This window comes from Cygnus olor, chromosome 1 (genome assembly GCF_009769625.2).
Source record: "Cygnus olor isolate bCygOlo1 chromosome 1, bCygOlo1.pri.v2, whole genome shotgun sequence".
In the NCBI taxonomy this organism is placed as follows: domain Eukaryota; kingdom Metazoa; phylum Chordata; class Aves; order Anseriformes; family Anatidae; genus Cygnus; species Cygnus olor.
The window spans coordinates 91,547,058-91,572,599 of NC_049169.1; the positions used below are offsets into that span (position 1 = coordinate 91,547,058).

The 25,542-nt window shown below is 38.2% G+C and overlaps 1 protein-coding gene across 15 annotated transcripts in view; it reads right to left on the bottom strand.

Moving 5' to 3' along the window:
- Window positions 1-5,728, bottom strand: part of LOC121075688 — a 231,188-nt gene extending 225,460 nt beyond the window's left edge. For 14 of the 15 annotated variants that reach the window (XR_005823127.1, XR_005823126.1, XR_005823112.1 and 11 more), the window contains exons 1-2: window positions 4,608-5,327; window positions 1,099-1,252 (exon numbers count right to left, since the gene is read on the bottom strand). The gene's annotated coding sequence lies outside the window, so the exon portion shown is untranslated. Of the gene's footprint in view, window positions 1-1,098; window positions 1,253-4,607; window positions 5,328-5,374 lie in introns of those variants that run through there. The other variant, XR_005823110.1, reaches the window with a different exon arrangement.
- Window positions 5,729-25,542: the final 19,814 nt, after the last annotated feature.

The window sequence follows — 25,542 nt, forward strand, 5'->3', positions numbered from 1 at the left end:
CTCCCGTAAGATTCTTTGTTTAGGAATTACGGATTCTGTGGCCACCTGACTTTTAAAGTTCATAAATTCCTACCTCAATCTCTGTGTTGGGTTTAATTTCTTTATTCCCAAACAGACAGCAGTAGGCAGCCCCAAACACTCAACTATCATAGTGTTGACTGAGGCTGCAATTTTTAATCATTAGTTGCAAGAATAATTTTACTTCTGTTGTTGGGGCATTTAGGAGACATGCTTTCAAGGTGTTTCTTTGCTGCTGTTACAGTTAAGAACTTCTTTTAAAAATGAATTCAGTAATAATGTGGTTCAGCACAGCTGGATCTTTGAGAACAGTTACTACATCAGGCATTGTATGACATACAATACAATTGTTTAAAATGATAATACTGTTCTTTGTAAGGCAGGAATTTACCTTTTCCAAAATCACACAGAACCTCCCTCCCTTGAGAAAGTGTGGTATAACAAGACTCCTACTTGGTAAGAAATACTTCATATGTTGCTATTTCTGTCCCCTTTCCACATAAACTAATAGCCATGTTTTTTGACAATTCATTCCTGCCCCTTGCAATGGACAATATGATATGGTCCTTAGTCAGATTCTTAAATGGGGAAAACCAGATCTAGGGGGTCACTGTCCAGCAAAGAATGCATCAGTGGATTATTATTATTATTATTATTATTTACCTTTGAGATTAGGACTAAAGAGAAATATTACAAGGGCAGAGGGAGAGAATGAAATAACTTCAGAACCTCCCTAAAATGAAATACTGTTCCTGGGCTGTGGCTAAACAGCTGCTGTAGTATAAAATGAAATGGCATTTGAGTAATCAAAATCTTTAATCTATTCATTTTATTATGTCAATGGAGTTGACTGAGATGGAAAATTTCGTTATCAAGGCATTTTTGTTTTTGACACCTATTGAGGTATATTTTTAAAACAAAGTAAAATTTGAAAAACGACTCACAATTATAATCAAAGTAGCAGTCTAATATAAAATGTATCTCCACAGTTTTAGTAAATATTCCTTTTCACAAACAAGTGACTATGTAACTCATTTGGTTCTTTCACTAATTAAAAACTAATGCAATTTAGAAACCAACCTTTGGAACTCCATTCCAGCCTGACTTTTTTGTTTTACAAAGGTGGTGATAAAATACTCCTGCAGTTTGACTTGCTTTCTATTCAGCTGCACATTCAGTTTGCTCCAAGTTTTCAGACTGGGAGCAGCCTAACTTCTCTCTGTACACAGAAGTGCTGTGGAAAAAAAAAGTAAAAAGCTGTTAGACTTGAATATTCCAGGAGACAGAAATAACAGTCCCTACTAGCAAAAACTTGTTGCTCAACAAGAAAGAACTCATGTCCTTATACGGTGCTGGAAGTTACTTCTCTTTCAAGAAGGTATACCTTTTCAAATTGCTTACTAACAGAAAGACAACCAGACTACTACTCTCTCTCACGTCTGGGAGCAAAAAAAAAAAAAAAATCCAGGCCCAGAGTAGTAATAGCATTGTTGTTTCCCATTCTTGTAAATGTTAAGGAGGCCAAAACATACTCATTCACACACACAAACAAAAAAGTAGAAACATGCACTACATAGGAACTATCCATGTTGTGGGACAATTCCAAACCATTAAAATGTTCAGAAATTATGCAGTTGTCTACATAAATGGAAGACTGATTTTATTAATTCACAATGAATTACAATGAATGAAGAGATGGAATGGATATGGGGATGCTTATAATACACTAGTGTAGATTATAATGAAAGGACTCCAGAGGGAACAGGATTGCTATAAAACTGTAAAAATTCCTCTTGACTTCACCCATTATTCTCCAGGAGCTCTTGAAAATACAAATACCTGTGAGACGCGTTCCATTAAATTCTTTTATTAAATAAAAGAAATGTTTGCATAGTATCATAAGCATATGTACCACTTGATTCAGGACCAGATTCTGATCAAAATCCTATACCTAAAACAAGAAGGATAATATAGCCTAAAGCATATTAAAAATGTGCCACTATCTTTAAAAACATACAGAAGTTTTACAGTCCTAAAGATCTTGGAGCCAAAGCAATGGCACCTTTCCCGATTGTGAAAGAGTTGAAGCGCTGATAGGTAGATACTCAGTGACTTAATGCTCTCTCTTTGCACATAAGCACTAGGGACTTTTACAGTGCACACATTTAGAAGGATTACGCTACTTTACACTTTCTTACAAGTCAGAAATCTAATTTCATGAGCTTAATTCCCCCCTTCACTTGAGAGAAATAGGTACCTAACTTGCACATCAAAATTTAGCATGAAATTACCTCCTTACGCTGCCACCACCAATTATATAATAATAAAATTAGCTTTCAGATAAGCACGCCAATACTGGCACACAAAGCACTTCTACGCTCAGGTCACTAGCTCCAATCCATACAAGTAGGAAAGAAAAAGCTGCTGTATGTAAGAGTGGTGGTCAGCATTCAGTTTCAAGTGTGTGGTGGTTGCTATGACAACGTTACCACGACATCTTGCATAACCTTAGAAAAGAGTCCAAGGATTGAATAAATACTGACACCAAGTTCTCCACTTTCCTAAAGTAAGTGGTCCCCAAAGGTCAGGGAGAAGTCTTACTCGTGGAACAGTGTCAAGAAAATGCAACTGCAGCTGTTATAACTGCTCTGTGAACAAACAGACGTTGAATTTCAGCATCCATGTCTTCAGCAGCATACAAAGTTATGCTCCAAAAAAACAGAAAGTATCTTTTTGTTAGCAACTTCATGAAGAGTGCTAAAGACTGAACACAGATCTTGAAATGCCTCGGTGTTTGTCTTGACAGCTTAAGAAGGGCATGCATTGATGCTACAGATTCTCATCCCCTTCGTGTGAGTACACAGGAAACATGAGTTCTCTCCTGCTGTCATTTTCATGCCAGATACGGAATTAAAACAAACAAGAGGGGCAAGAAGGGGAAGATTTGCAGTTAATTCTATCTTTGTACATAAACAAGTATTTTTCTTCTCACTTAAATTTGGAAGGAAGTCCTTTTATACACAGTATGCTTCCTTACAGCTTTCCCCACTGAGAGACAAAGAGACTTTTATTGAAAAAGGATCAATTAGGTATTCCAGGCCTTATTAAGCTTATGGTGACACTGGAGCAGTAAGCATTCCTTGAAAGAAACAAGGACTTTAGTAACTGAAATGACTGTTGAGGTTGGATTGGGTTTGTTGGTACACTCTGAAGAGTTTCTTCACTCACCTCTTGGTCATTCACACAGGGATGGACATGCTTTGCTTTACTGGATGACCAGAAGAGTTTGGCAACACTCACTACTGCAAATCACATGGACAAATCTTTAACAGGAGCTCCTCTAGCAAAGAGCTAGAACTGTGTTCACCACACATTCCCAATTTTCTTGTTCCCTTTGTATGTCAATCCTGTCAAACACATTGATAATTACCTGCATGTGAGTGCCCCAGCCTAGGCTTATGCACATAGTTGAAGTATATGATAAAAAATTGTTTTATAAGGTAAATTTGTAACACTGACTCATGATTTAATATAAATAACCTAACAGAAAGGACTCAATAGGGGTTCCTAACTCCTTTTTACAAAGGGAACTCAGGGCCCCAAAAGCTGAAGACACTCTTGAAAACTAACCACAGGAATCTTTTAAAATCTGAGTCAAGATCTTCATGAAGCCGCATTGTCAGAGACCAGGGAAATTCTTTAGAACATGAATGTACACTCTTTATTAAGGGTATGAGTATGTATGTGGTTAAAGAAACCATAAGATTTCAACAGCTGACACAATTTTTTATTGTTTTTATAAGTTTTTCAAAGCCTGCAAAAGTACTACATATGTATCATTATATATTTAAAAATATGAGCAACACTTAGTTTCACAGCATATTACTATTGCCGCTTTCTGTCATTTGAGATCACAAGTTATTTACCTTCGCTAAGTTTTAGATTTCCAAATGCAATGAAATTAAGAGCTTTTAAACATTTGACCGCTAAGCTATACACGCCTATCTTGAAAATCATGCATCCATAAGATATTTGGCCCAAATACTTGATGGCCGAATTCATGGAGAAAACCATGCACAGACTCATTCCAAAATTATATAAACAAACAATAGAAATCAAAACGGAAGCAGAAAAACCATGCTTGGGCATTGCAAATATGCTTTCAACCCTCAGTAGAACAGGAATACATTCCTCCTCAGCTGCTACCATTTCCTGCTTCTCAAAAGAATGTCTGCATTCGTTCATGGTCTATGTAATGCACCCCAGGATCTGGATCCCATCTGAAAGTAAGCACACCTAGTCAGATGGCACTCAAAAACTTACATCTGAGGTACTTCCCGAAGTGTAACTTACAGTGGTAAATGTCCCAAGAAGAGGGGGAGAGAGAGACACTCAATCCCTCTCCTGGTGCTGCTTGATGCAGACTCCAATCTAATTGAGGATATGAGCTCATGTGTAAAGAGAGCTTGTTAATAATATAAACAGCAATAGCACAGAAAATAAACTATTACAAATAGCCCACTAAAGGAATATAATCTGTTAATGTATTTATGAATACCCAATAAGATGTATCCTTCAATGTAACATACCTCCTTTTAACTGTACCACAGTCGTGGTTTATGTGCTGCTTGCAGCAATTCTTCTCGCAAACTGGTTACTCATCTGACAGAAGTAGTTCTTTGGAAGAGTTTATAGATGATAATTACTTGTTACTAGTGAAACTTTATGTCAGTTGCCCTCAATATTTCCACCTACTCTCGGAGATTCAGTACGTTAGTCTTTAAATTATATGCAACATAGTGGAAACGAGAAGGGGAAAAAAGGAGAAAAAAAGAAAAAGAATGTAACGACTACCCTGTTTCTTCCTGACTTTAGTTCTGTTTCACACTTTACATGCAGCTGTCCAATATTGACATTGGAAAACAAACAAACAAAAAAAGACCCCAAACACCTGCAACTACACAGCACGAGGTGCTTCAGAAAAGAATACCTGTGAATACAAGCAGCTTCTCAGTTGCAAATGTTTGCTTTCCTCACAGAATATAGGTGGAAGATAGCCAGCATTGTCCGAAGCAAATTCATGAAAGATTCATAAGCAAAAATCACACACAGAAACAAAATTAGGTCCCGCATCCTAAAAGAGGTAAAGATGCACAAATATCTAGTAAAGAACTTAAATGAAATAAATATCAGAATTCTGTCCCAAGATGTAAATACTGCAAAAGATACATATCTGTAACAGAGACTACTGGCATATGCAGATTTTTCTTGCTGCAGTGCAAAGATAAACACACTGTAAGCATGTTACCATTAGCAAAAGTGATCTTTTGTTAGTAATCAGATTAAAAGGCTTCACCTTACAAAGCTTTCAACAGATGTCCTCATGTATCCACTGACAGATCCTCACATGTGTAAGATGACGCATGACACTGCAGAAACTCTCTTTGCTCTAGGAATCCTAATGGCTAGTTCTTTTGGTCTTTTTACCATCCAAATTTGGTAGCTTCTGCCTATGTCTCTTGAGCTTCTTCAGCATGGATTGTGGGTGAGTGGGCTGCACTCACCTATTCCAAGATCTCTTGCGTGCTGGTGGTGATGCCAAGTAAGCAATGAATTTAAAAGCTTCTCAGGAAGATGATCCTTTGAAGGGGAGACACATGAATGAATACCAAATCCAGGCAGACTGCCTTCATTTCAGTCTCTCAGCCTAGCAGAGCACCCCAAAGGATTGTTTGCTGAGCAATGCCAAACTTTTCAACCAACATCTGAGTTAAGTGCTTACAAAGAAAAATGGTTACAGGTCTTATTATTATATGCTTGCAGAGAGATACTCCAACTGCTTTCAAAGGGAAAGAGAAACTCTACACACCAAATCCACAATTTGAAACAGGAAAATTTTGGAAAAAGGTAATGCACAATGAAATGGCCACATGATACAAAAGCACTGGGATCTGGAGTGGGGAGAAACAATGATTGATTATCAAATAATGAATGAACTGTTTAAAATGAAAAAACAAAACAACAACAACAAAAAAAAACAGCCATGGATGTTCTCTCTTAATCTGCAGTTTGAACAACAGCCAAATTTAGCCCAGATACTGAAACAGGATCAGAGTTATTTCAGATCTGCCAGGGACAATCTCTTAGATTGTCATTACCAGATTCTGGTTTAGATGGTAAATTTTTATTTTATTTGTTTTTTGAAGCTTTCTGTTCTCAATCTGACTCAAAATCTGGTCCATAATACAGGCCTCTTTCAGCTCCAGGTTCATCTCAAATTAAATTTATATGTATAGTTTAGAATTCAATCCATGCTTAATTTCAAGGAACCAAACACCTGTAAATGAGTCTCTGACTCTGCCCCACTCTTTTTGTAAAACAAAAGGTGTGTAACATTTCAATGCCCTTCCTTCTTGTTCCATTATTGCCCAGCTTAAACAGGTTGTGCTAAGTAAAAGCAAAGCAATGACAACTTCTGCAGGTTTGTCAGCTGTCTTACATATGCCAAATTCTATTATATTTTGGTTTTTAATGAAAATTTAAAACACTAAGAATTTTTAGCAGATGTGTTTTTGAACGTTTAGCTCAACTGTCACTGTTCAAACAAAACCACGCTTGTCATATTTCCTTTCTATGAAGCAGAACAATTGTAGGCTGGAATAAAAATGGGCAAAGAAAATGATTAGCAGTGGATGTTCCTACTACTGTTGCTTAGGGGCTGTCCCTGTCACATTTGAATAAGCCTTCTAAAACTCAATTTTTTTTTTTTTTTTGTAGCAAAGGAAGTGATCGAATTAACCACAGACCATTTGTTTCTCCTGCTGCTAACTCATTTCGTTTCTTATTGATGTCTAAATATATTGTAGGATATTTTTTTGCTTGTTAGAGATTATTGCCTGCATGTCTAAGTAGGTATTCTACCACTACATTATCAATGGAAAGACATGCTTTTCTTCTTAAATTCTCTCTTATTTCAGACACCCAACATGAAACATCTCAGCAAAAGAGGTATTCAGCACTTCTTTCACTTTAGAGGAATGACGGCAGACAACCAAGAAGCGAGCCATCAAAATTAATGGATTGTGTTTGAAAAATTAACCTAAAACAATATGTACTTCTAAAAGAAGGTTTTAAATGAATAGTGAATTTTGTTCTAGAAGGTAAAAATGTTACATGACAACAGAACCAGATGACAGAACAACTGCCTGTGAAACAAGAGGAAAGAAAGCTAATTTAAATAAACCACCGGGCTATCCTTCAGAGAAGCAGCTTGTGTAAGAGTCTCCACTGCATTTAAGAAGCATCATGACCTTTGATTTTCTTCAGTCTAGTTCCTGTTGATGTACCTAATGACTTGGTTACTTATCAGTACAGAGAAAAAAGAGAAGTCCCTTTATACTCCCTATCCAAATTTTATGCTCAAGGACACATTAAGAGTACTTTTTCCACCCCTCTTTAGATTAGGTGGGGTGGAAGAGGACAGTAAGAGACAGCTTAATTTCACTTTCTCTGCCTGTTCAGATTAAGTGAGACAATGCAGAGGCTGAGAACGGCAGCAAAGGATGAAGTGGGAAAAAGGTAAATTGCTACTACCAGGCAGCAGGAAGGAAATGAGAGGAATTTTGACTCGCAGGTGTGTCTGAGTCAGTGTTTCTTGTGACGACAGCCGGGAGAGGTGGTAAAATTATGCATTTCCCTTTGCCCAGGCTATGGTTTCAAAACACAACCAGTCGTGAGCAGACGTGAGCATTACAACGTCTCTCCTCCAGCTGCAGCAGGAGGACTTGGAAGCACCAGGACTGCATTCAAAATCCTTTACAAATGTGTAGGATAAAGAACCAACCTCCCTCCTCCAACCATTATAGTTATAATTTATGATTCAGTGGAAGAAAAAAACTGATGTTGGCATTATTTATGAACAAAAACCCATGGTTATAGTTTCTGCTTATTTACAGACCCACCCCACTTTCAATGCTTTTGCACCTCAAATGACATCCCAATTGCTGCCTTACTCCCAGTGTTGTTCTTAAATTCTAGATTTTAATCACAAGGGCATGTGTGCTTCTTTCACAGAGGTAATTAGCACGTGCATTACAGTGTCAGGTCTCTCTGAAGGGAACCACCTATAAATTTGGGAAGCTTGTTGAACTGAGTCATCTCCACTTCTGGTATGAACTACTTAAAAAAAAAGTCTTATTTTCTGGCTTTGGAAAACAGTGGAGTTTTAAATACTGCCATGAGAAATTCTTGTAGTCTTTCATAGAGGACATAATTGCTACAACTAAACTTTCCTGACAGAAGCTGAAGACTAACAAAAAGGTCATTTCAGAACAATAAAAAACAAGTGATTATGACCCTTATATTCTCTCTCTCTTTCTCCCTCTCCCTCAAATTGCTCCCATTACAACAGAAATGTTCTGCATTTTGATAGTCAGAATCTTCTGAAAAATTAAGAAGCACTTTCTTGTTACTAACGACCTCCACTTCATTCAAATTTGATCGAAAACAATTACATGTATAAATATTCAAAAGCTTTTACAGCTTCTTATAAAGACTCAGGTGAGGGAACAAAAGTTTTGGGCCAATCATTATAAAGCTTTTCTACCATCAAAAGGCCATGTGTCTGTATTGAATATTAGATGCTGTCACATCATTTGGGACCTACCTTTGATCAACAAGTAGCCAAGTACACCCTCGGTACTCACAGACTAAAAAGCAAAATAATTTTGACCTTCCCCTTTTCCTCCGTATGCTAATGTACCAGGAAACCTAATTACTGTCATGCACTCACAAGGTAGGAAACTGTCTCTTCAAAGTTACTGCAGCCTCTTCCTACAGGAAAAGCAACCTGTTGTAAATAACCCATCTAAAGAATGAAGAGGAGTAGGTATGACTTGATTTCCAATTTTAAGTCTGCTTGTAACTGCTCCTTCCCTGAAAAACCTCAACTGCTCACAATTTAAATGAAAACAGGTCTATATGCTTCTCTTTCAAGCAAAAATATGAAGAAAGTGCAAAAGAATGAATAAACAAACAGAAATAGAAGATTCCAAAAAAATAAAAATTCTACTCTCAAAGTCTAGCTGACATTTGCATAAGATACACAGTACTACTCTAACAAGTGAGTACTATTTTATTTGTGAATAATCTGATTCCAGGTAAATCCCTGAATTTCAGAATACATAATGTTCATTATAAACTATAGCAAAAGTTACAAATTCATTTCAGTATTGATGCTGATCCAGGTTGTATAATGTAGAATGATCCCATGATCAACAACAAAGTATTGATGAGGCAAACTGGCACTATACAGCAGCTTCATGAGATCTTCAGTTAATGGATACTGAAGGTGAAAACACAATAACCTGAATTAGTAAAACGTGGCGGCGCTAGACCATGATGCTATTTCCAGGAATACCCTCTCACCAGTCAATACGCTATATGGCATTGTGATAGGCTGGAAAAAGCAAAAGTATCTCCAGAAGTATTCTTCCTTTGACCAGAAGGAATATACTCCACTGCTACTTCATGATACCGGAGCAAAATGGATCTGAAGGAAGCAATAAGGCATCAAAGTCTTAAATATGTCTGTCTGCCCCCCCCTTTTTTTTTTCTTTGTTAATTATGAATTGTTTAGCAATCTCTTTGGAGAGCTGCATGCTCATTCTTTTTCTGAAGGATTGTCTCATGAATACACATGAAATACATCTGGAGCAAATGAAGAGGAAAGATCCAAAGATCCACTCCTGGAACTCGGCCTGATGCCAAACCAAAGCATCAGAAATTTAACTGAGGATCTGAGAACAAAGAAGCAGAAGAGATGTCCAGTAACACTCTTATTGTGTGCCCATACTATAAGGAATGAGACTTGATTCTTAGAAGTAATGCCATTTCTAAACTGAAGAATGATAGTTACCGAGAATATTCAAAAACACTTTTGACCTGCTACATGTCATGTGGTCTGACCAAAAAAAAGACTTCAAAGTGGCACGAACTATCTGACCATGTAGAGTAAGACATTAAATAAGAATATCATAAGAATCATACTGCAACTACTGTGGAAAAGTACTATGGACAAGAAGGCAGCAAATGCTGATGAGCTGAGCTTTACCAGTAACTATTAGTGATTTATTACAAAACAGCTGCATTGGGACATTTAAACTACTATTTTTTTTTCCATTGCTAGCTGTCTGTTACTAGTTGGAAAGAGACTCTCAGTTCTACTTGTCTGCTTGGCATTTAGCACCATTCTCCACCCACACAGCCTACTCAAAATGGCACCCACACTGGAAATTTTACACTTTTAAACTTCAATTTTCCATCTGTATCAAATTCCACAACATTCCAGCTGCAATTCCAGAAGTCAACTCTGTTGTCTTCATTCCTGCTCTGCTGTTCACACTTTTTCTCCTCTTTCTTCTCTTGCCCTCTTGTTAAGCAAGTTGAGCAGTTTAAACTTTAGTATACCCCCATGTAGGTTAAAAGTTAAATCGACTGCATCCAATATACAGTATTTGAAGCAGCAGCAAATGAAAAGAGCAAAAACAACTGAAAAAAAGATATATGTTGGCTAATTTTTTCATTCAGCTTTTACTGTATTTGTGATTTCATGATGTAACATTGTTTACAGCTCTGGAACAAGCACTGCAGAATTCCTCTAATTTGGCAATGTACTTTATACTTATCTATAGGTGTCATTAAAAAAAAAAAGTTAAAGCAAAGGCAGTAGTTGAGTTTGGTATAAATACTGCAAGACAAAGCAGCTCACTCAGGACCATGATCTGTTCTGTTCTTGCATCAGCTGCCAGAGACAATGCTGCTAAACAACAAAACGGAGCACCTCCCTCATTTCCCACTCACTCTATATTTGGTGCTGACTCACATCTGGGATAACATTTCCCACTAATGCCTTCCAAGGGCATCTGACTTAAGCACACATTCAGTTACTGCTTCCCACCACACACAAGTCAGCCACCCACATACCTGCCTTTGTTACAAGTTAGCAATGCTGAAGAAAGTAATTTGGGAAACATCTTTCCAGTGCAGAAGGAAGGCAGAAAAGTCTCTTTTGGAAGCGAGCTCTGTCACAGCTAAGGGAATAGAAGGCAGGAATGTTTTTCAAAACTGTAGGAACAGAAACGTGCCAGACAAGCTATACCCCAGTTAAGTATACAGGCTTTCCACACTTTCCTTATCAGCTATGGTTTGTTCAAAGGCCCATCACCCATAAAATAAACAGATGGATTTTGAAATGAGCAAAGCAGCTTTATTCCAGGAAATTCATTCTGGTGGAGGACTGCAAGGAGTTTTAGAGGAAGAGTTCCCTGGAGGATTTCTCAACAGACAAGACTGTTGGTCTTGGAGAGGGACACAATGACGAAATGCAGATGCAAACAGTTGTGACGGCCCTTTTTTGTTGCTGTTTTTCAAAAGATCGTAGGGTTGCAACCAAACTGTCCAGTGACAGCAAGCGAGAATAAACAAAACATGCACCCTAGCTCAGGCACCATATTCATCAGCTCTGTCAGTCATGCAGCCAGGAAATGGAGACAGATCTGCTTGAAAATAGTTTAGAAACAGCACTAGTGTTCTATCCATTTCTATTAATAATCACGTGTACCTGTTACACTGCATTATTATAGTTGCATTACACTAATTTCCATAGGCCTTGCCTTCAACATGAAGGCAATCTGTTTCTGACTTCATTTTCTGAACTCCAACAGACATTTTGCTGTGACATTTTGCCTTCTTGTTTATGGCATTTCTTTCCTATGCCCAAACATCTAGTAAAGAGTCTCATAATTCAGGAAAGAACATGATGCATACAGACACACAATAACAAGGAACCATCTCTTACAATTCACTGTGGCCAAGCTCCATTGTCCATTCCAGCACAGCTGTGGTTCAAAGTATTTCTGCAGGATGCAACACCTCAGCTCTGCACTCTATTGTATGAAAATATCTTCTACAAAGATGAAAGAGGCCATCCGGTACCTCTAAAGTTGAAGCATTAGCATTGGCACTAGGAAATAATGAATATAAATACATGCCCATTTAAGAGACCCGTGTATTTTGGAAACTGTGCACAGAAAGAAAGCAAAATGTTGGGCTCTTAGAAGGCTCCCATAAAGTTACAGTAAACAACTTTTGCAGATTAGACTTTCCTCCAAGGTATTCCAAAACAGCCAGTTGTCCAATACTAAGCTGATAGGAAATGATCAGAGATGGCAAGCTTTCACACAGCATGAACTTCCTGAAGTTCTCATACAATGGCTGATCACCATTGCTCATCAGTTCACTACTCATCTTCACTTCAGCAGCTGCAAGCCCACAGCACTGCTATATCCAGAAAAGGCTCCAGACAAACACACTGTAGAAAAACAAGCTCAGTTCTTCCATTTATTCTACTTTGTTAGACATAGTCCTACGGAATCCAAAGCCCAGCGAAGATGCAGAGCCATTATCATCAACAGACATGCCATTAGTTATTGTCTAGACTCTTGCTTCCCATTCAACGATGCCAACACAGTGTCTCCTACTCAGCAGCTGTATAATTTCATAATCTAGTTCAGGGAAAGGAATAGCTGCTTAAGCACTTCTGCCTGTGCCTGGCATGGGAGGTTAGGAGGCTAGGCGGAAGACAGAAAGAGTAGAAGTAAAATCTTACCCAAAGTATTAATCCAGGAATCATTAGTAGGAACTGGCAGCAACCATTTTAGGTCTTTGGGGTGATGTTTCTTTTTGTCACTTTGGAAAAGCAAGGAAAAACAGAAGCCCATTATGGTACATAACTTGCCTTTCTATCTCACTTGTCCTTCCGAGCTTCTCAGTTACCAATATGCAAGGTTAAGAGAAGAGAGTTCATGAGTCTGTGTGGGCAGTAGGAGCTAAAATTACAGCCAAACTACTGTATTTGCTTGTGATACACCCAATGTCACTATCGCACCGTAAGCAAAGGCCCCTGGGGAGCTGAAAAGAAAAGGGCATAGAAGGCAAAAGAATAAACAGTGACAGAAACAAAGGGCAGACCTTCCTACTACCCCTTTTCCAATATGAGGTAATTCAATTAGGATTTAAATAACACTTCAAAGTAGATTTATCACAGAATCACATAATCGTCTAGGTTGGAAGAGACCTCCAAGATCACCTAGTCCAACCTCTGACCTAACACTAACAAGTCCTCCACTAAACCATATCACTAAGCTCAACATCTAAACACCTTTTAAAGACCTCCAGGGATGGTGACTCAACCACTTCCCTGGGCAGCCCATTCCAATGCCTAACAACCCTTTCGGTAAAGAAGTTCTTCCTAATATCCAACCTAAACCTCCCCTGGCGCAACTTCAGCCCATTCCCCCTCGTCCTGTCACCAGGCACGTGGGAGAATAGACCAACCCCCACCTCGCTACAGCCTCCTTTAAGGTACCTGTAGAGAGCGATAAGGTCACCCCTGAGCCTCCTCTTCTCCAGGCTAAACAACCCCAGCTCCCTCAGCCGCTCCTCGTTAAGACTTGTTCTCCAGACCCCTCACCAGCTTCGTTGCCCTTCTCTGGACTCTCTCGAGCACCTCCATGTCCTTCTTGTAGCGAGGGACCCAAAACTGAACACAGTACTCGAGGTGCGGCCTCACCAGAGCCGAGTACAGGGGGACAATCACCTCCCTAGACCTGCTGGCCACGCTGCTTCTTATACAAGCCAGGATGCTGTTGGCCTTCTTGGCCACCTAAGCACACTGCTGGCTCATATTCAGCCGCCTATCAACCAATACTCCCAGGTCCTTCTCTGCCAGGCAGCTTTCCAACCACTCCTCTCCCAGCCTGTAGCACTGCTTGGGGTTGTTGCGCCCCAGGTGCAGGACCCGGCACTTGGCCTTGTTGAACTTCATACAGTTGGCCTCAGCCCATCGGTCCAGCCTATCCAGATCCTCCTGCAGAGCCTTCCTACCCTCGAGCAGATCGACACATGCACCTAACTTGGTGTCATCTGCAAACTTACTGAGGGTGCACTCAATCCCCTCATCCAGATAATCGATAAAGTTATTAAAAAGGACTGGCCCCAGTACTAAGCCCTGGGGGACTCCACTAGTGACCGGCCTCCAACTGGATTTGACTCCATTCACCACAACTTTTTGGGCCCGGCTATCCAGCCAGTTTTTAACCCAATGAAGCGTACGCCAGCCCAAGCCATGAGCAGCCAGTTTCTTGAGGAGAATGTTGTGGGAAACGGTATCAAAAGCCTTACTGAAGTCAAGGTAGATCACATCCACAGCCTTTCCCTCATCCACTAAGCGTGTCACTTTGTCATAGAAGGAGATCAGATTTGTCAAGCTTCATAGAAGGAGATCAGGTTCGTCAAGCATTTGTAATTTTAATGACGCTCTCTGCTAAATAGTTTAAATCTTTACTGGTAAATCTAACAGATTTTTGCTCAAAATAAGCAGTAAGAACATCTGTTATTAACTGACTTTAAAAGATACACTTTTTTGTGTGTGTGTGTGTGTTTTATTTTCCCCTTGTCACTTGGATAGCCATGTAAAACAGGTTTTACTAAAACAATGTGCAAGATAAAACAAGAATGCTGTTAGGAATTCAGCAGAGAATCAAGGTGCTAGTTACCTGTGCAGGTTAAAAGTATATGGCAAAGTTAGGCACAACTTTGACTGAACAAGTATGTCTCCTGATTTTAAAAAACAAATTCTGAAACTTTGCATAGTGATGTTTCCATTCCTACATGATTTGTGTATTGATAAATCAGGTTTACTCATCTCTTAACATTTCAAAAGGTCTACGATGATTTAATGTTAATTCTTATGAAGTTCTTTTTTTTTATTTTAAAAGTGAATTCACAAACTCAGGTTCTCATAGCCATCTACATGCCGGTAACAGTGTACAGCAAGGACAAAATGTTGAGTTACAAGGCTCTAAGGCTTCCTTTTTTTTTTTTTTTTTACTGTAAATTAACACACTTCTAGTCATCTTTGGCCTAGACTTGTTCCCAATTTCTTTCATTTTCCTTCCTCATTCATCCTTTTGCAATAACAAAATAACGATGACTGTCATGGCTCTTTGAAAAGATCATTTCTTTCCACCACACCAGCTGTACATGGAGAAGATGAAACTGGCTCATTTGGCTGTATAGTTAAGTTGTAACTCAAAAAGAGAAAAAAAAATCTCCAGGAATTTGAGCCAGTTTTATTTTTAGGCAGCTCCTGGTGTCCACTTGAAAAGGAAAGTCCTTTGACAATTACAACCAAGCAGTCATAATCTAAAATTGCATTTAAGAAAGCACATCTAAGAAAAACTCTGGAACCAAACATCTCAACTTTTCTTAGGATAAAGTTCTGCCAGCATGAAGAAGATTTTAGAAGTTGCCTCAGTTTGTTTTCCTAGCCCTGCAATCCTTGCTCAACTACTTGACCATGAAAGAGTATCTAACACTTATATAATTACTAAGCCAGGTCTTTATCACTTTAAAATGCACCTTTCATATGGGCACTTAGTCATGTTTTCAGGTGTGTAATAAAATGTTACACTGCTCAAAAATTAAGTGAAAATATAATTATTTCCAAACCTATCTCAAGTACATGCATAGAAAAGAATATGCTTCATAAAGGTACGAAAGATTGTGTTTTTTTTTTTTAATAGTTATGAAAGTGTCTAAGTGACATATGGTCAATCAAACAAAAACAGGTAAGAAATATGGAAGTCACAAGCAAGGTAGCTGGGAAATGGTATTTTTAGCTTTAGTCTTCCAAGATACATATGTACATGTGTGTATATACATATATGTATGTATATTTAAGTGAAAGATTGTACGTATACGCACACAGAAACATCCCAAACAATGGAGAATTTCCTGTAAAATTCCTGCACACTTGGCAAATATGTATTTTATATTTATGCTGCTAAATGAAAATTCAGTCTCACTTCAGCAGAGCTTTTGGACCCAGATAAATCTTGAGCACATATAAGTACTTGCAAAATGGGAAACTTAATACAGCACTAACTAGAGAAAGTAATTAAGTGCAACCAAAGAGACAGATCCACAAAAGCAAGCAAACTTTTTTTATTGAGAAGGCTATCTGGAGAGCCACATTTTACATTTTGGTTTAAACCAACAGAGTCCCACTGATGTCAATTTACTCTAACTATACATCTCTTTAGAAAAAGGTTTAGCCTATTTTAAAAATACCATACTACCACTACATTGTAAGAAGACCATTTTAAAAAAAGCTTGGAGAACATCTAAAATTGAATATCTCAGATTACATAGTACTTAAATGCTTCATGCAATACAATTAAACTAGTTATAATTAGTGCCATGCTTTTCCTGCTGATTCTCCAAGTTCATCATTCTGAAAATAACATCAGCTGAGTGAAAATCAAATCTACCTCATCATACTTGTACTACTCTGAACCTGGAGCAACTTCACTGAAGAATCCTGCATTTTTCTACTGTTTGTTTGGGCTAATCTGACATCATTGTTTCCAACGGTTTATTAAAATTATACTAAAATACAATAGAATTGCACAAGAAAGATCCAAATGAGGCTGCGTATAACAACTGTACTTGTGGGTACACTACTTCATAGAAGAGCTGCAACTGCAGAAAATTTATTACACTTTAAATCATCACCAAAGTTCTGACTAATTCTTATCCTACTCCTTATTTATAAGCTGCTTAATAAAAAGTACTTTAATATTTAAATTCTGGCTGGCAGGCCTAATTAAAATAAGCAAGTCTCACGGCAGTTTTTCTGTTCCACTCAGTGGATGAAGAAGTCACATTCAAATATCCACACAGAATATTGAATTTTGTAAGCTCAAAATTCACTGCCAAGAAACTGCCTCCAGTATTCAGTCAAGTTTCACTATTTCAGCAAACAAGCATTCTTTCAAACTAAACTGGGACTTCTCTAAAGGTAACCAGATAAAGCTGGTCAAAGTGAAAATAAAGAAAACTTGAATAAATAGCAGTCTAAAATATCTTGCAGAAGCAGCTGAACTATACCCTGACAGACAGATGAGCTACGCAAGTAAATGGGGACAACCAAGTGCAATTCACATAAACAGTGAAGAAGATGCTACGTTTCTTTCTTAGAAAAATAAATGTCTTAGCAGAGTATCACCTCAGTTAATAAAGTCTTAGCCACGCTACTTACCAGGAAGAGTTCAGAAACTCAGGAAAACCTGGTAATCAAACGCATTTGAGTTAACTGTGTAGAGTTTTCCTTAACATTTTGTTTTCATATTATCATTGTTATCAGCACAATGTTGAGCCCTAATAAGCTGTTTATTTAGTCCATAATAAGGAATAGGTACTCAGTTGCACCCAGGTCCACTACTCAATTTGTTTGAAGACTATTCACTTAGCCTGGCTGAAGAATGGGCCCCTCAATTAATGCAAAACAGTGAAAACCTGCAAGCATTTTGTTTGAATAAATTCCAAAGGTGATATTTGTATTACAAAGTCTGTGAAACCAAGCCATTTAACTAGAGGCACAAGCCTATATTTTTATACAAATTCCAAACTAAACTTACTGCTTACAGTATCTTTGCTCTGACTCCTCTCTCTGATTCCTTTGCCTCTTCTTTGATTCCTTTCCTCCTCCTTCAGAGGTCATTGGTAGAACTGCATGCACAGATATTAAGGACTTCTGTGAGTTCTGCCTCCATACAGTAGCACGAGAGAACCTGGAATTAAACACATTTTCCGTGAGGAAGTTTATGTAACCACTGCATTCCTTGAAGATTTTTAAAAGGTTTCCTTCACTGTGCCAATTGTCTTATTCCAAGTACCCTTCCAGAACCTTAGCTGTTTAACATTCACCCATCATAAATTCCACAAGTTTTCCCCATTTATAGTTTGGAGATTTCTGACTAGTTTACATGCTCTATTTCAGCTTTTTGGCTCAACCAGCTACACTTTTCATAGGCTTGACTGCTCATTAATCATGCCTGATAGATTTAAAATCCAACTGGCATAATTTAGTCAAGTAGAAGGAACGCCAATGAGTCAAAGGAAGCAAGTTCAGAAGAAAATATTTTCAACTTTGGCCAATAGGAAAAAGAAAGACACATTGTAAATTTGTTCCCTTCGCAAAGTGTTTCACATTTTTAAAATATTTGCACTGGCACGCATTCTGCCACGCACCCCCATTATCTACCGTGCTCTTCTTTCTAAAAGTGTGATTCTGTTCAATTTCAATAAAAGTTACAACAACGTAGAATTCCAGTGCTACTAGGTTAAAGTAGATGTTCTGTATAGGCAAGAGGTATGGTGCATGTACAGAAACAGACACTCAGCTGAATTAAACCAAAATAGCTCTGGGGCCTTTATTATGTCATGAGGCTGTACAAGGTTACGAAATTGGGTTGAAGAGCTTTGGGAGTGAGGTAGGACTGAATTTAAAAGCAGCCGCATGTTATTTATTCAGGGTGCACAAAGTGAACTGCTCCTGCTACTGTACTGCTGTAACCGATCAGAGGGTTATGAGAAGATAGTAGGAATTCCCACACATCTTTAGAAATTGTGTTAAAAATGTACAAAAAGGGACGAGATTTCTATGCTTAGCTTCTGTATGTCACTAAATGGGGAAAGCTCTGCACGTAAAAATTCTTTAGAATAGAAAAATGAATATATTAACTCCTTCAGAAGAAGCCTTTTAAAGTTTTCTTTTTGACTCCTGCGCCAAGCTTCAATCAACCCTTCCAGCGTATGGACTTCTACCCTGTGACAGCTACACTATCTCTTCACTTGCATCAGACAGCAAAGCCAGCCCGCGAAGCACATTGTGTAGACACGAACAGCACGGGGAGAGCCTCGCCGATCCTCTGTGCACACTGACCCAGTATCCCTACCATCCCTATCCCTCATGCTTCAGCACTGCAGTTCAGTGTCATTTATCAAAGCCATAGTCATGGGTTAGAAAGAATAATCCTAAAGGGTATTGCCAGAATCTAAATCCAATTAATATAGTGCAAAAGAAATGAGGAGCTTATGAGTACGTTCTGACAAAATCTTAGTATGCTGCACAAGGACAATAGATACCCTGAAGATCTCTACAGAAAAGTGCAGTGTTTGATCCAAAACCATTTCAGAAAAACAGATGCAAGCAAATAAAAGCATCCAAGACTATTAGAATAGGCAAGCAACCCTGTGCACCTCCAAGCACCTTCAAAAACAGAAACCTTCACATGCGTTAGGTTTTTAGAAATCACCAAATATCTGCTTCTAAGAGACTAGCATGCTTTTTCAAGGATTCATGAATGGACATCTGAACAGATCACTTTACTTTTAAAAATTCTGGATATATTGGCTATATGGAAAAGAAAAATATATGAAAACAATTTGCAAAAGATAGGACTCTCCTGCTTCCTCTAGCCTTTCTTTGTAAGGCTGAACAAAGCCAAGCATTAAAAACTCAGTTGCTGATATTCACTTCTACCAGGACTGAGTTAAGCAGAACAACAAACTCTCCAAGCTGCTAACACACAATGATATTAACACATATTTCTCACAGAAATCTGTAGCATTTAGACTATTTTCCATCCCAAAAAAGCACAAAAATATGTAAACTTTCAAAATGAGGGATGACCTAGCAAACATTACACAGATTGTCTTTTTTCATATTTACCTGGAAAAAATGAAGAGAGCTTTTCACTTGATGTGATAGACTCTTTACTAGACCAACCATGGATGGTACCTGGTGCTAAAATTATACAGCTGTTCAGAGACAGAAGGCTTTAACCATGAACACTTTACTCCTAAAAAGCAAGCACTGGGACACAGTTTTGATCATTTGTGCAAGAGCAGGATAAAGCTTATGAGGGATTCTGTCACAGTGTATGGCTGACTGCTGGCTAGGGAGAGAAATTATCATTGCTCATTTCCAGCTCTGCTGAAGGAAGAGTTTGAGAACTGAACTACATCAGAAGTAGTTTTTGGTTATGCCCTATAGTGCTGTGTTATGCTATTTAAAGTTGTAAAATACTAAATAAATAAATAATAATGAAAGAGAACAGAAAAGGGGAGAGGAAAATATTGGCACAAGAACAGGTTTATAAGTCAGTGTAGCTAGTTTTGCATTTAGTTGCAAGTGACTGGTAACTGAACAAAATAAGCACTTGGATACATAGTTAGGTCAAGAAACTGTGGGGAAAAATAATAAATCACATCTTCAGTAATTAGTCACTTTTTGTGCTGTTTGATACAGGAGTGACAATGTTCTGGTGGGCACTTTCTGACTGCCTAGACAATGGGAGCACCCATGTACGACTGGATACATTGAAATCTAGGCAGAAAGTGACAGAAATTCACCCCCCCTCCAAAAAAAAATTAATTTAAATTTCAATTCATTACTAGTTTTACTTTGACATCTATATTTCATTTGAGACAAGATGCCTTATAATCTGAAACTTAATGGGAATGAACATTACACTCTTCCATACAACAGAATTAACAGAATAATGAAAGGGCACATTTCAATGTAGTATTCACTATTCAAAACATGACTGCTTGATGCATTAAAACGAACATTTCAGAAAGGCAGAAATCATTTATTCTTCTCCCCAGTAGTCTGATTCACTATTTTTGATTTTCCTTAAAAAAAAAAAAAAAAACTGTAATGAAGTAGAAAAAGTACAATCACCAATTGCGTTATATAGAATGAACAACTGATGCAAAAAGCTTGTAAACTCAGTCTGAGAATAACTGAATGCTCTGAAGCATTCAGCAAATAATTGCAAATATCAGATGCATTCAGTTTGTGTTTGCAAATGACCTATGCAAAAGCAAAATCACTCAGTCCTAGTAAAATTGTGACTTGCCTTACAAAACATATGGCCTACTTTCAGTTTGGGAAAGATAACTTATTTTAAATGAAGTTAAGCAAGAAAAAAAAAATCCAATGTGTTTACTACATCAAAGACAAAAGGTTCCTGTCTTTGCTCACAAGCAAAATATTCGTAGAACTCGAAGCGTACAGGAAACGAGATAGACCACAAATTCATAGTTAAGGAGTTGAGAGAAAAAAAAAAAAAGTTGTCTTCCTCCTACAAAAGATGGACAGAACCTTAGAAATAATGTTCTCCAGTAATGATTGGTACAAGAGAATAAATTTAATCGAATGAACCATAATGCTTACGTTACTATTTCCTAGCACTGCATGATTTCCCTGTTTAACTATAAGACAGTCTTACTAAACTGAAAACAGTTTTGCTTGCTGCAAAGAAGACCATATGCCAGTGACTGTCTCATTCAAGTATTTCAATTAAAGCTCCTAGTAACGTAGTCCAAATCCCCACTAACTGAGCTTATTTAGATTTGTAGAAGCACAGAGGAAGTCTTTCCTATGCTAAACTGTGTTCAACAGACACGTGCTTGTTTCCTTTCAAACTGCAGCTCCAGAGAAGGATGGCAATGGAAAATCCTTAGCCATGTATTTTACAACCACTTACCACAATCTGGTAATCTTAGAAATTCTGGTGAAAGCAGAGATATTTGAATGGAAAAGAAAAAAAAAATCCCCCACACATGAAAGCTTCTAATTCTCAAGTCAAACAAGAACTCCCAGTTGTATTTGGACAGGATATTAAGTAGGATGTTCAAGTTAAATATTGCAGCTATTGTTTTATCAGACCAAGATTAGGAAGAACAAAGATCATGGCACTGGACAGGAACAGGATGGGGGAAAAGAAAAAAAAAAAAAGAGGATTTTGTAATTGATCTTTTTTATGCTATAGCACAGATAGGATAAATTCAAGAGGTAGTGCTAAAGCGATAAAACTTAGTTAAAGCTTTTGCACCTGCTCTGGCAGATGGATGCAATTAATAACAGAAAAGAAACAGAAGAGCTCATGTAAAATTGCTCCCTAAGGGTTAGGCTGTTTTAAAATTAAGCTGACACACTTTTTTTTAATACAATATATTATGGCAGAGATGTGTTTTGAAGTGAGCTGTCTAGTTTACAGCAAATGAACTCATTAGCAAGGTGTATAGACAAACACAGGCCTGGCCCCACAATTAGTTTTCATACTCAATCTGCAAACAGCTAATGTATTTTTTAATTGCTCCCTGTAAAGGAAATTGTTCTTACATTTTGCACAGGAAACAGTATCATACTTAAGTTGATTTTCTCCTAGAGTGAATGAAAGATTTGAAAACAAGACTGCAAGTTTTAGTCAGTAAAATTCTTGCCTGTGTACTTGCAATGTACCCCTGAAGTAGTTCAATCCTCACATCCAAGAAACAAGATGAAAGTAAACTTCAGTATTTGAAGTCAAATCAGTGTTAACAAAGATGAATGGCCTCATATTACAGTAGACGTGCACATGTGAGCATATTTATATGCACACACACTGTCACAATACTTGTATGCAGTAACCAGTCATGATGATGCAGACATATAGCAATCCGTGATGTTAAATTACGAGGACACTCCCTACTAGTTCTGGCCCACGTCAGCTGGTGTTTTCCCAAACAGCTCCCACGGAGGTTCAGGGCTAGCACAGGTCAGGGATTGCTACGTGGATGCAGGTACAGGGGTCGATGAGGTGGTGGTGTAGGGATTTTAGTAAGAATTGTGGCTACCATCCACGTTGCACCATGGCACCTAGCTTCAGGGCCAGAGAACAGCATCTGGCCCATTCTGCTTACAAGTACAGCCACAGACAAATTCAGTTTGTATTCCCAAGTCAAGAACAGAAAGAACATGTAAAACCTCAGCAGAGAACTAGCGCAGTAACAATACCTTATGAGCAGTTATGTTGCTGCTGGAGAATAAGACTGATTTCCACAGTGCAAGCTAGCAAAGAAACTTCAAAAAGCAGTCTTTTTTTTTTTTTTTTTTTTTTAAGTCATTCCTCAGCAAAGTGGGCTGAAGTATTAGGTTATTTGTATTTCATGCATGAAAATCTTCTTTTGGATTTCTAGAAACCAGTAACAAACTCCCCCCAAAAATGCAGGTTTAGGGACTTGATGAACATGAAGAGCCTAAGTAGACAGAGCAAAAATAATTGAGAGATTGTTAGAAGTAGATGAGTTAATTGGATAATAATCAAATGACAAGCTGCCATTGTTATTAGCAATTTTCTCGAAGTAACCATGCACTAAGGCAGGAATAGCATCTGATATTTACTGGAGTTATCAGTGAAAGAATTCTTAGTGCCACAGGTGATCTGACCTGTTTTGCTTTCTATCTCTGAGATTGCTATGATAAAACAGGTAGATATGTTGCAATGTGGCTTAAAAATTAGCAAAAAAATGGTAGCTTGCAGCTTAACAATCTTACAAATCATAAATAAATGACTTAATTTGATAACTGAAGAGCCTAACATCCTTGAGAGCATTGTAAAACAGTGGCATGAAAGGTTTTTCCATTTGATCCATTTTAATATTCCTAGCAGTTATTGCAGGTAACTACTGTAATAACTGGATAATGGGGTAGGGAGTGCCTACCATATAAGGCCTTGCACATTTCTAGAATGCACTAAATAAAACGTACATATGCAAATAGCCCTGAAACTTAAAAGGTATATGTTGTTACTGGCTTTGTGTGCACCTTTTTTGTTTATTTTGTTTTTATACAGAGCAGATGGGTGTCAGGCAGCAAAACAATAGTGAGTTCCAGCAGCCCTTAGAGCCTCAGCTTCCCTGCAAAGAGAGAGCAGATGTTTTCTGCTGGGGCACCGCACACCCTGCAAAGAGCATCACCCTGTCCAAGTCCAGCCATTAAAAGGCCACCCGCCAGTACACTGGAGAGGCTACATCCCTACAAAAAGTCATCTTTTCATAACATTGTACGCATCCAATCAACATACCAAGTGATGACTGAAAATTTAAGGATGCTGGGATACCCAGGGTATCGTACCACAATGAGCGAGAGGCCAATCCACATTCAAGTTTTGAAATAGCTGACCTAAGCTTTTATAAGCATTGCTACCACAGCACTTAGCATAGCGCATACTGTATTAACCTTTTAAAATTATATCATATATGATGGCAATATTTTATCTTATTTAGGTGGCTGTAAATAAAACCTACATCCGACCTCTTCCTTTTCTTACGTTTCTGCATATTTTGGCAAACTTACTTTGAATGGGACAATAGAAAACATACAAATGAAGACAGCTTCCAAACCACATACATTGAGCGACTGCAGATAAAAATCAATATTTTAATGTCTGGTGAACAAAAAACAACAAAATGTCTCTCTTGCTTCCAACTATTTTCAATGGCTTTGACGAATTTCATTCAAGAGGAGCAAAGCTTCATTCAACCTAACCACTCCAGAAGAATGAGTGACCAGCAGAGCAAAAAAAACCAAAAAAGCAGTTAACCGATTGTAAAAATTGCAGTGGACAAATGTAACCTAATTTACTTTTAATCTCCTGTACTTTCCACTTTACTCTCGCTTTCCATCAAGCAGCTTGGCGTTTCAACAAGTGGTATTAATTTGCTTTTCAGTAAAATTGTCAGGTCTGAAATCCTTACATTACAAGGGGTATTTACGAGTACACCACAAGGCTTGTCTTACACTGTCTTTCTTTCTCTGACATAACCTGAGTCACAGCCACCTTCTCTCCATCCTTTTCATTACAGGGTTTTACCAAATCCTTACAGCAGCCATCCAGGCATTACACGACTAGTTAGTAAATTAACTAGGCTGAAGAATGAGTTCTGCATAACGTGAAGTTTACAGAATTTGTTGCCTCTGATTTACTTCATTTCCATTCTGTAGTGCTCTTGTATAGTGATTAAAATACTTACAAGCACCAGATCTAAACTGCTATATTCTTCAGAATATTAACAGGTAAAATAAAAATTGTGTCAGATCACTCATGATTAAGAGAGAACCATGGAGGCATTTGAATGTATGTACTAAACTTGGGAGCCTTAATTAGCTATCAAACTTTCCTAGGCCCCTTCCATTTAGCCTGAACAGAAACCTCTCTTTCCCACCAAGATTCAAAGTATCTGATTTAGGTTTCTGCTTTGAATCACCTCGTTGTCTTTTTGTGGTGTTTCAATGGATTTGCACACAGCAGACTAGCTTCTTAATTTAAACTACTAAATTGCACAAAGCTGAGCAGTAGGGATTACCCTCTCTCATGCCCTTCTGGACAGCTACATCAACATACTGCAACTGGCCAGCATCAAAACAACCCAGCTGGCCAGTGCCTTCAGCCACCACCCTTTCAAGTGCCTTTTATCCTCAGGCACCCTACAGATCCGGCTGACAAGTCACGTCCTTGCATTCTCCAACGCTAACAAGCGCATCCCTTGAACTTCAAACACAGCAGCTGTTTGCTCCTCCTCTCCCAGTCTTTTCTTCTCAGCTGTCTTCTATCAAATGGTCCCTTCACTCTGCGCATTTGAAACCACAAAGGCAATGCTGTGTCTTCTAGCCCTTTCACGGTACAGCACACGAAAGTCTGGCTCATCTTTAACACGCTTGATGCTGAAGCTGCAGGTATTTCTTTCAACCTCTTTCCCTGCTGGCTTGCTTCCAACATAAATTCACGT